The sequence below is a fragment of the Gambusia affinis genome, linkage group LG23, assembly GCF_019740435.1.
Source record: "Gambusia affinis linkage group LG23, SWU_Gaff_1.0, whole genome shotgun sequence".
Classification (NCBI taxonomy): Eukaryota; Metazoa; Chordata; class Actinopteri; order Cyprinodontiformes; family Poeciliidae; genus Gambusia; species Gambusia affinis.
Window position 1 is genome coordinate 8,692,903 of NC_057890.1, and position 12,277 is coordinate 8,705,179.

Below are 12,277 nucleotides of genomic sequence, written 5' to 3' on the forward strand. Positions count from 1 at the left end.
TTAGGGGAGTTACGACTGGAGGTTGCCGACATTTTCTACGTTAAATAGTGTTTGTTCTTACATTCTCCTTTGGGGTGCGGGGGAAACGCATAAATATAATATTTATAAATGTAATTTTCATCATTATTATCATCATTAGGCTTTGACAATCTACTGCTGGCCTTGCGTCATTTATGACCGTCTCCAAGTTTCCATTTTTTCGGCCAACGACTTTGTTGAAAGCGGCTCAGTCCAGAGAGTCTTCTCCAAGCGAAATTTTAATTAAATCATAAATTGAAAATGAAATTCCCTGAAAAAGTGGGCAGTGAGGGGTGGGGAGTCTCCATCTATCTTGAGGAACATTAGGCTAATGGCTGAACCCTGTAACACACATTTTATTGGAGGGTTTTGCAGTGGATGTTAAATCAATTTAGCATTTCGAGTTATTAACCTCCTAATTAATGAATCCTTCTGAACACGGGATCCTCTCATTGGACAGCCAGAGAAAGGAGGGTGTCGCTGTAGCAGCTGTACCATTGATAGATTAAGAAGTCAGCATTCAGGATGACCTTGAGGACGTTCACACAGACTGGTTACTGCTGAGATTCCTCACGGTCTACCATCAAACCTCAGTTGCGATGCTCATGTGACAGTTTTTGTCCTTTATCCTTCCGTCTCGGTGTGTAACCATGTCTCCATTGCTGTTGACGATGTGAGCAACTTCTCTCCTCCACATCCTGGTGAACTAATTCCCAGCTCATGAGGTTTCTATACAGGCTGGAAAAGCATGGAATTTGATTTCAAGTTTCCCCCAAGTCTGGATAAGTATGGGAGTAAGAGACAAAAATATTTCCGGAGTTTACTCCCCATATCACTGTCCTAATGTGTCCTTCTTGTTCCTCCCTTCTCACGCACACATCCTACTTTGTATCCGTAGTTCATTTTGTTTCTTATCACTTTCCTGCAACGCCTGGATTAGGAACCATTGTGATGGCATCACGAGTGTCTGAAGGATGCTGCAGGCAGTTTCCTGAGCATCTGACGGCATGTCATAGCGGCGAGTAAAGGGGCAAGAATCAAAAGACATCTTGGATGTTTTACAGTGAATTACCAGACTTTGACAGAGCCTGGCAGGGATTACAGTCTTTGGCTTGTTATGTTTTGTGTGTCTGCATGTATTTTTGTACATGTACTTTAAAAAAAGAAAAAAAAACAACAACACAGCAATCGGCATCCAAAGGCTCACAGCATCACCAGTCCCTTCCTTGTGTGCTTCAAACTCAGATATAGATTGTTTAGATCTACGGCTCTACAGAGGAGTAATTATAGCTTCTAATTGCATCAACTCGGAGCTCTCCTGGGAGCAACACAGCTCCAAAACAGAGACGAGATTAATAATGAAATGATGAGACATGAACTATCACAGGATGATGCTCTGGGAGGGGAAGCTGCAAATTTAAAGATGTGGACAAGCGAGGCCTTAATCACTTTATCTGATTGGTATTTGGAGTCATGAATCTCAATTAGCAGGCCTTTAGGATCTTTCTTTGGCAGCTACGTCGAGTCCACCTCCATGATTGGACGTTCGCCGCTTGTCAGGTGGAGTTATTATGATGCTAAGACAGCAGAAGAAAACGAGCGATGCGAGTGGACAAACTTTAACCGTATATCTGCGAAAAACAAACATCTGCTTCTTCATGGTTTTGCATCATCTCATTAGATCCAGCTTCTCTTTTTCTCAGGTTGCCGTTTTACCTACAAAACTGACAATGTGCTTTTGTCTCCATGTGCTCACCGACGTTGCCAGGTCTTTGTCTGCCATAATTACTGCTGAGTAGGAGAAATCGGGCTTTTTACCAACACATCCTCTCAGCAAACCATATCTTTCATCTTTAGTCACGCAGCTTTACACAACGGTCGCCTTTGTACTCGCTCAGGCTATTTTTAATTGCTAAGAAACCAAACCGTTGTCTGGGTTATCTGTGGACAGGCAGTTTAACTCTCATTTAAGTTTTCTTCACGAGTTTTGATAGAATGTGGTTCGGACATGTATAATTAAGCAATTTCATGTCAAAAGTATTCATAGTCATTCAACATTTTTCAAAGTCATGAAAAATTGTTTTTTATAGTTTGCCACAAACCATGCAGGAGTTATAATAAGCTTGTGCAACAAGATGCTCTCCAGGTATTGAACTTTTTTTGGCCTACTTCCAAAAAAGTTGCAAGTAGTGTAAAATTAGCACTGCACATCACCTGAGTAAATCATCAGGATGGTGATGGCGTCGTGCTGAGAGGACGCGTTTACTCAGCAGGAACACAGCAGCCGCTCAGAGTTCACAGGAAGACAGATGGAGGTAAATAGAGGGCAATACTGGAAGAAAAGCAGCTACACTCCAAAAAACACAAAAAAATGATGAAGGGGAGCAACCATAAAGATAGAACCAGAGATCCAATGGAATAATTAAATTGTATCTTATTGAACTTGTAAAAAAGATGGAAGATGTCAGTCTTTAGACATCTTCAGAACTGTAGTTACAAAGTATGAATCTGGAGTCTTGGCACACTTTCCAGATTTCTATTTGCAAATAAATCTTTTAACCTCATCCAGCTTAACTATCTACCCATCTGTTTTGGTCAATCACATAAAATCCGAAGCAAAGATATCACATTTTGTGATTGCAATGGGACACAATGTCAAAATGCTCAACCGTATGAATAACTTAGCCAGTATCTACTGTCACTAAGCAGGCAATGCTCTTGAAAAGTGGAATCAGGGAATAACAGAACTGATTTTATCATTATTCCAATTCTAGACCCGCTTTTTTTCCCCCCACTCTCTAGATGAAATAAATTGCAGGCAACTCATTGCACAGCGCCTCCCTGACATCACCTGGGGTAATTCTGAGGGAATGCTAATCTGCGATTCAGTTTGATAATATGCCTATGAAATATTCACACCTCTCTGGCTTCTCCCAGCATTGATTTTAGCATCCTCTGAGCGGCTTCTTTGTGGAACGCATGTCTGATATTGGTGGAGGCTCCGCGGTAGAGTGTGTGTGTGTGTGCGGATGACATGTGGGAATCACTTAGACGAGTATCCTACTTGACAGTTGCTCTCCACCATCCAATGCCTCTCACCTAAGGCTGACATCCTTCAAAACCAGCCTGCCTGTCGTTTGCCGCTAATTGATTTGTCCTTGGATAGAGGTGTCTGTGGAACACTTTTGGGAGGAAATACTTTTTGACAAACGTGCTGCAAAAAACCATGTACTGAAAAACAACAAAAAAAGGGGGCGGGACCTCAACAAGACGATGCTTTCAATACCTTGAGGTGAATTATTAGCTTTGTGATGTGTCGGATTGTTCCATCGAGCTTCTTCATAAAGCGGAATGGGAGCAACGCAATAGCGAATCTGGTTGTTATCCACACACAATATGTTGCAGGCAATGAGTTGCCTGCAATATGTTCCTTAAATTCACGCTGATGTTCCAGTTTAGTGCAGCTCCATTTGACATGTGCATGTCATCTTTAGAGGTAGGATATTGTATGTCATGTAGTAAGGCTGCCAAGCAAAAACAACAAAATGTTGACATGAGTTATATAAACACTGGAGTGGTGAAAGAAAAAGGACAAGAGGAAAAACGGTGGCTGGCTATTGAGAAGGGATGTGCACCTTTTTGAAGTTGTTTGTTTTGTGTTTTTGTCTTGAAAGTTGGCAGCCTAACAAATTGTAAATTAAACGAGACCAGAATACCGGTGGACATATCTCTAACAAAAAAACAAGACATTTGAATTTGATGTGTTCGTTCTGTAAGGTTACCATGATGTTTGGAACATTTTTTCTTCCATCTTTCTACTTTTTGCTATGATTGAAATTCAGTAAAAAAAAATAAAAAAAAACAACATTTGTGGCTTGCATCTTTAGTCAAAATTAGTTATGCTAAAAAATAATTAAGCTGTGTAATAAAAAAAAAAATTGGACGAAATTTCAAGTATGTGACCTCGTCCAAACATGTCAAGACAGACCGCACTGTAAAAATAGAAAAAGATAAAACAAGCAGCTGGTTGTAATTGTTATAAATGGTCAAAAAAACATAACTAAATTTCGCCTATTATACAACATTTGTTTATAGAGCTACTAGCATTAGTTGGTATGTGCTGGTAAGCTCTCTCGCCACTGGGTTAATCCTAAAAGATAACCCACTGTTTACCGTATACATAAACAGTTAAGCACGAATGCAGCGCAGATTGGCTCACTTGCGGATAGAAGAAAATAAAATAAAAAGAGATTCTGTAATAGCACTTAGCTAAGCTCTGGGACTGCTGTGGTGGAAAGCCTTGTTCTTCATAGAGTAATATTTGTGAAGGGATTCATGCAAGACCGGGAAAGGAAAAGGCAACCACAGGTGGAAGTGACCTCTACGACTTGTGAATACGGATTCAGAAACAGCGACTCTCCGTAGCACCTAACATGCCTGGAGCACCGACATGAATACATTGTCTTTTCTGACACCGAAAGCGTCGTGTTTCTTTGGGAGCATGACCGTGGAGGATGCAATGAATGCAGAAATCGGGCAATTATTCAAAAAGACGACGCACGAAAGCCTCGAGCTGAATTGTTGTAGCCTTTTGAGCTCAAGTTCACTCATCACAGGGGGATTACTTAAGAGATTCATCTCTTACTGAATAATAACTGCATACCTTATGGCCCCTTCTTCAAAAAAAAAAAAAGAAAAAAGAAAAGGAAAAAGAATGCTTTAATATCATCCAGTTCTCTCTCGTATTATAAAGCTGAGTCAGACGGCTCATTTAGCTATTTGTCTTGTCCGCTTTACGCCGCGTGATCCGTCATTGTCAAAGCACATCTGAAAACATTTTTCTATTCAATATTTATGCGTCAGCTTTCAGCGTGAAAAAGAGGATATTTAAGGTACTAATAAACAAAAGTTGACCTCTAAATATGAGAAGCATCTCGATACAAGAGCCATAAAAATGCAACATTCTGCTCCGCTTATTAGCATGTACAGTAGCTCCCAGTGTGATATACTCTTTTCTCTCTCCTCCAGCTGTCTGGGAAGGCAGAGGAGGCTTCACACAGGACCAGTAATTGGTGTGGCTCCGAGGATCTATTCCCCGGTGTTTACACCGAACAAGGGGAGCGGCTCATGTATCGGTGTCGGAAAAGGTTAAATGCCTATGCTGGCATTAAAATGCAATTAACGTGGAAAAATGAAACCGTATCTCATCTCGAGCCCAAGATATATATATTTTTAATATTCCACAGCTCCGATGGCGACATGCTCCGGAGATCATTACGAGACATACTCTGACATTGGGTTCCGTTTCAAATAATGCTTTCTGCACAACAACGACAACAACAAAAAAAATCACTGCGTACCGGAGCGTGGGTCTACGTGGAAACGAAGCAGACATTACTCTTGGGCACAGGCCCATAAAGTTGCAGGTTTAATTATTTGATTGTAGCTTAGCCGGGTTTCCTGCACACCTGATAACGGAATGAATGTCTGTTGTTGAATGTCTGATTGCTGTGAAGCTTTGGGCTAGAGGGGCTGATTAGCCATTTGCATTTAAATTATGTGTCGACACATGATGCTGACATATGGCTCAGGTGATTCTGAAGTAAGGGAAGGAGACAGACCAGTAAATCTATAGACGGAACAGCTTTAAAAAGAAATATATATATTAATCCCCCACCTGTTCTTATCATGGGTGGCTCCTCTCCCCCTCCATCACCAATGAAGGGTCGGAGGATTAAAGGTCTTAGCTCTATTGTACTTTATTGCTTGTTAACAGGGAATCAGCACCCTGAGGAAAATTCTGAGGTTATTGTAACGGAGATCTACAATTCTAAAACAACGCAGAAAATCGCTGTCATCGCTCACCACATCTCGTTCTGCTCACTGATTGGCCAGGTCAAAAATTGACTGGAGACAATCCAAGTCAAAGGAGGAAAGCCCAGATTGTGCTGAAAGTGAGAATTCTTTTCCCTGAGTGGAAATGTGCAGGAAGGCAATGGCCAGGTAACGTGTATATATATATATATATATATATATATATATATATATATATATATATTAATGTTTTAAGCTGCATCAACTTATATATGTCAACTAAAAAAAGAAGCATTAAAAAAAGTCCCAGCCACCCATTAAAATCAAAGAATAACTTGATTCTTTGATCAAAGAATAACTTGATCAAAGAATCAAGTTACTGATTCTTGATCAATAAAATATCAAGAATCAATAACCTGACTCAACAAAATACTTTTGAATCTCTGAGTTTATGTTGTTTATGAGAAATTGCACTGAAATTTTGCCCTGTGGTTCATCTGTGTTGTTTAAAAGCGCAATAGTTTGTGAAAAACAAGCAGGTGGATGACAGGAAACCCAGGATGCAGGCTGGGAATGTTTGAGCTGTCTTCACAGACTTTAGGATGATTTAAGCTAATAATGTTGCAACATTTCCTGTCATGATTGTTATGAAGGGCCCTAATTCAGGAAAAGAGGATTTGGAATGAGAAAACTCCTCTATGGAAAGAGGAAAAAAAAACCAACAACAACAACAACAACAAACAAACAGAGAGAAACTCAAAAGGCACTAATGGCAACATGAAGAGCTAAGAAGAACCTCAGGACATATTAAATAAACAAAACTAAGACATTTACTTTGAGAGGAATGGCCTTTGATGGGTCAGGAAAACTGGCTGCGAGAAACAGCCAATCAGATTTCTCACTTTGTGTCCAAACTTAGAATTGCCTTGATGAACCTTTCAGTGCAGATAAACTAAATACAGATGTTGTCCTTGGAATGATGTCTAAGACCGCTACATAACACAAACGTATAACAAAGATAAAAGTACATGATCACTTTATTGCTTGCTTCTAAAGATATTCTGGTGTTGCAGTTTGCGGGAGCAGAGATTATTCAGAAGGTAAGGTTCACTCAACTTTACTCTTCCCATCTGACAGCTACTTTTGAGACTACGCCCACTGCGAATTATAGCTTGTTACAGCAACAATCAAAATGTGAGTGCCATTAATTTTATTGATTAATGGCACGATGAGAGCCCAAAGCAAAACATAAAGTGTACAGATTTGGTCTGTATTGACTGGCCATTAAGTAGAGATTCAGAAAGCTCGGCTGTCTGATATAGTTAATTAGCAGAATCAATTCCAAAGCGTACAGTTCTCTGTCATGTTGTCAAACAGCCTGCTACGGTTTCCTGTGTTTTCCACAAGCATGTTTTATTGATTATTTTCCTCTTACTCTTCAATACATCGTATTTTCCTCTCTGCCAAGTTCGAATGTTGTCTTGAACTGTGCACTCTGCTGGCTCATCAGACGGAGGGGCAGCGAAACCAAACCGATTCGTACCACAGAGAAAAAGTGACCCATTTACAAAAGCGTTTTCTTGCTTTTCTTTCAGAGAGCCCAAACTCTTCAGCTGTCGTGTCTTTGACCGACAGACGTACTCCGAGAAGAGTTTCCCTGATTTGTGTCCCTCTTCCCCAGTGGTAGATGCTCTCTGCGCCCAGCCCGGCTTTGTTGGCCATCATTATTTCTGCTTTCTGTCGCTAACCTGTCCCTTTCTGCAGCTCTGGGATCATTACAAGCCTGCTCCTTCACTTGTCAGACTGCCTGCCAAAAAGAAAAAAACAAAAGAAAAAAACCCCCGCCTCGGACGTTTCGAGCTGCTGCAGCCTGCCAGCCTCAATGGCTTTGAAGTAAAAAGGCCCATCATTAGCGAACACCTTCCCTGTCCTGAGTTTGGACCTAACCTTTTATCTGTAACACAGAGCTCAAGGGTTCCCTACCTATAGACTACATGCATTTCAGAAAGTTTGGCTTTCATCTCTTTCTACAGACCTACAGACCCTGACAAAGATTGATGTGTAAAAAGACACAGAACTTTGCAAGGTAGGAAATTTAACTGGTTGGGAAACAGAGATTTATTTATAAGTAATGCATAAAGTATCTGTTTCCCCAGTGTCATCAATTTAATGTATATTATTGGTAAATAACTCTTAGTTCACATAACTATAGCAGATGAGGCTGATGGATAAATAATTATTTGACTAGCAACCAACCAATCGCATCTCACCTTGTTCCGAAGCATTTTATGTCATTTATAGTTCTTGAAAAGCCAAATTGAGCTTTTCAAATACACACATCACGCCCAATGTCAAGCACAGTGGATAATCTGTGATGCTGTGGGCTCGTTTCTCTTCCAATCATCCTGCAAAAGTTGTTTGAGGACACGACGTAATCAGGACTTCAAAATAAATAGACATCCGAGGTAAATTATGGGAACGTCCGGCAGAAAATAGGCCGATAAACATCTAGGAGACATGGAACATAGTATGAACATGGAGCCGTTCCCCTCAATGAATAGATCTATTTCAATTAAACGCTAATTTTTCTCAATACGCCTGTTTCCTCATCTCTACTGGCTGGAGCCGATAACGGTGGAGAATAACCAAAGATAAGCTTCTGTGGGCGGATCTTGATCTCTGTTAGGACCATCAGGAAATCTACACTGAGATAAGCTTCTCATTATGTAGACAGCAGCCGATCAGATCTCAGTGCTTTAATTGTGTAATAGTAGCAAAGGAGAAATTTCTGGAAGCTTAGATAAACCCTCTTAAACCTTTTAGAGTCGCAAGATTTCAGGACTTCCACACCTAAATATTGTTTTCAGATGGATTACTGTTCTGTTTTCTACCTGTCCCTTACAATCACATTATATATACATATACACACACACACACATGTTCAACAGATATTGCCAAAATCACTATAATTAGTTCAATCATGCTAACAAAGCAAGTTTTCATCACAGTCACATCATTTTGATTTTCAACAGCAGACACTAGAGTAAGACTGAAGGTTGTCAATCCAACTTCTACAGTTTATTCTGATCTAAGATCAAACTCAGCACTAGCACTGACGTTACACAATTTCACAATATTGACGGAATGACTTGAACAAAGCTGCTTTTAAACTCAATTTTTCCCCAGACATAAACCAACTCTCTTTCACTCCCGGTGTGATTTAACCACATCGGTCTGCTGCTGCCGCTTATTGTAAATCTGCAGCAAGAGTTTCAAGTTTCTGGACTTATTGGTTTTAATTTACTGAGTTCTTCCTACTTCACTGCTTCAAAGGGGCTGTGAAAGACAGAAGTACCATCTGTGCCCTGTTGTCCAGACATATGAAATGTATTAACAAAAATAATATAAACATGTCTTCTCGATGGCTAAGTTAATCTCACGGAGACTCTTCTCATTCTGAAAATCAATTTGCTTTCATCAAGTCTAATGGCTCTCGGTTAAAGGGATCCACTTGTAGGAAACCGTCCATTATTTTTGCGGCAATAAACTTTTCGAAAACACTTCAGCGTCAAGGGAAACAGGCCGCAATAATCAAAAGAGCTCTTTCTAAATGCCATCGCTTTTACTTGGACGCCATGTTTATTTACTTCAACTTGCACCTTTTTGGATTTACGGCTGTCTCGTCTTGGAATTTCGCCAAGAGGTTGTGCCTCACCGCAACATTTTCAGAGCTTTTCCTGACTCTCAGTGAATCACAATTGGATTCCCGCGAGTGTAAGTCGACATTAATACAACGTTGCATCAGCTAATTAGAGTCAGGTAGCAGTCAGCAGGCTGAATGGTGGCACACGGTCCTCGCAGACTTCAAGGAGGACTGCTGTGGATCCGGTGCTATAGAGGCACAACTCTGTGCAAGCTTTCAGAACCTTCCTCTCAACATGCAACGTTACTGGACTTAATTATCCTGTAAATGACATCATGACAGGCCTAAAACACAGTGCAAGTGATCGGAGAGCATTACGTCACAATTCCTTCCCTGAGCTGAACATTGATTTTTTCTTTTTCTTGCATCTCCTTCTTCAAAAACTCAGCAGTCGGTCGCTGGTGGAGCTGAACACCAGTTCACACTTCAGTTTAAAACAAAAACTAGTGACTAATACAGCTGTGTTAATAAAGTTTATTTGTCTCAAGAAAAAATTAAAGAAATAAATCGATATTAAAGCTGAATTATCTTTATCGGGGAGCTGGATTACACAATTAAACAGTGTGAGAAATCTGTTTCCGAAGAAATATCTACTTTAAATATACCAGTGTTGATACTTTCTGTTAAAATTGAATAATTTTTTTGGGAGTTAGATCCCAACACAAATGAGAATTACTAACTCTAATATCTGTCGTTTTTTTATGACTAAGAAAAGATTTAAAGACAACACAAAAGCCAATAAAAAAAGGCAAATAAAATGTACAAGGATGAACATTTATAGTTTCGACAAATTAAAGTCTAACTTGATCAAAAACAGGTTTAAGTGAAAGGTTTCAAGTATCGTTTGGAGCTTTGCAGCTCGCTTAAACAGAAAGTAAACAGATGGGAGACCTCTAATATCCAAAGATCACCAGCAGCCTGACATAAATTGAGTCAGGTGCTATTTTTATCTTCAGCTGTAATAGTAATAAGGGCACGAGAAAACTAACCTGCTTTCAGGAAAACGTTCTTAAAGTTGAAACAGAGCCTCAGCTTCCTCCTGCTCGAAAGGCGCCACGGGAGTTGAGCGACTGCCACTGTTGTTCTTCTTATTTCTCTCAATCCTGTAATAATAACAACATGTTGCTTCAAGAGTTTCAAACTTAACCAACCTGGTTTCAGGCTTTGTGAAACAAAAGGCAATTCGATGACATGTTATGCTTATGTGCTTCAAAATAAGCAGTTATTTGGTAAGACTTTCTTTTTGGTCATCACATTTATGTTTTGTTAAGACGACCAAACCTAAAGCTGAGCTTCCAGAGTAGCGTCTCCTAATGGCACTTTGCAGCTGGACTTCTATTCTTTTTGCCTACTTTTATTTAACTTTACTGAGCTTTTCTTTTTCTTCCTAAAACAAAAAGGGTTTTCTGATGTTTGCTGCCAAAAGAGCAACAGAGAAAATAGAATGGAAAAACTAAAATAAAAAATAAAAAACAGCTTTCTTAATGTCCGCTCAGAGTGCACCCAACTCTCCAAGCGGAGCAGAGCCGGTATTCTCAGCAAAGCACTCTAAACCAGCGAGCCCATAATGATGCTTTCAGCGAACCAGTAAGATCAGACGCAGTCAGCTGGATCAATAGTTGAGCACATCACTGTTCAATCAAAGCCTTCACCCCACAGGGTAAACCACGCTTCAGACCCACTGGGTAACGAAAGCATGTGGTCGCTCTTTCTATTGTCACTACCCTGAGACAAAAAGAAAAATCGTTTTTAAACAAACACAGAGTGTTTTAGATTTGCTTCATATTCTGCGTTGTAGTACGAAGGAGGATGTTACACAGGAAAAACTCCTAACATCTCTCTCCACCATCCCATGAAAGGATGGTTGATCTTTTTTTTTTTTGCCTCCTGCTCTTTCTCTGTACTCCGTCTCAATTATCTCAAGTGTTAAATCTGCAGTGGTGCTGGGCCTCTGAATATTTTATCATTCTCATTAGGCAGAAGTTGAGCCACCTTTATTGAGAATCTTACAACTCTGCATGACTTTGTGCTTGGAACGAAGAAGAAAATAAAAAACAGCTATTAGTGCTTCCTGGTGTGTCTTTGAAAGATATCGGGTTAACTCTTTAAAGTTTGTCACAAGGAATGACAGACAAGTCCAACTGTTTGACATTTTCATTACTCCTGTGTCATCAGAAATGCATTATAGTAAGACAAATACATTAGTTTATTGTTTATTCCCAACAAAAGGACAGATTTGCCACCGTTTTCGCCAGCAGATTTTATGCTAACCCTTTTTTCACATCGACTCTTTGTTGCTGTGGCAGTTCTCAACGTGTGACACAAGTAGTGACCCAGGGAAACATTACAAAGGGGATTATACAAGTACAAAAGAAAAGATGGCTTCCATCATTGGAACTAAATAAGAAAAAAATACTTCTACTTCAAAACTTATAAACTCAAAAGAAAGGTTAGAAATGTTGAAAAGCTTAAACTTAACTTTGTTTAGGAGGCAGAGCTTTCTCTCTCTCTCTAAAAAAAAAAAGTATTTCCAAAATCATACAGAGCTTCACTTTTTCCATATTTTCTTATGTTAGTCTTATCCTAAATTGTATTAATCTCATCAAAAATACTACAAAATTAGGGCAAACAATCTGTTACCTGAGAAGAGTCCTGTTTGTCTTGTCCCGCTGTGATTTAATGAGCTGATGAGAAACAGGTGAGCTCGTTAGTGGGCGGAGTCAACTGGTCCAAGTGCAACGT

The 12,277-nt window shown here is 39.8% G+C and overlaps 1 protein-coding gene across 3 annotated transcripts in view; it reads right to left on the reverse strand.

The window, feature by feature from the left end:
* The window catches only part of pphln1 (periphilin 1), a 77,018-nt gene extending 64,741 nt beyond the window's left edge, over positions 1-12,277 (reverse strand). For all 3 annotated transcript variants that reach the window (XM_044108635.1, XM_044108633.1, XM_044108631.1), the window contains exons 1-2: positions 12,176-12,277; positions 10,525-10,638 (exon numbers count right to left, since the gene is read on the reverse strand). The gene's annotated coding sequence lies outside the window, so the exon portion shown is untranslated. The remainder of the gene's footprint in view (positions 1-10,524; positions 10,639-12,175) is intronic.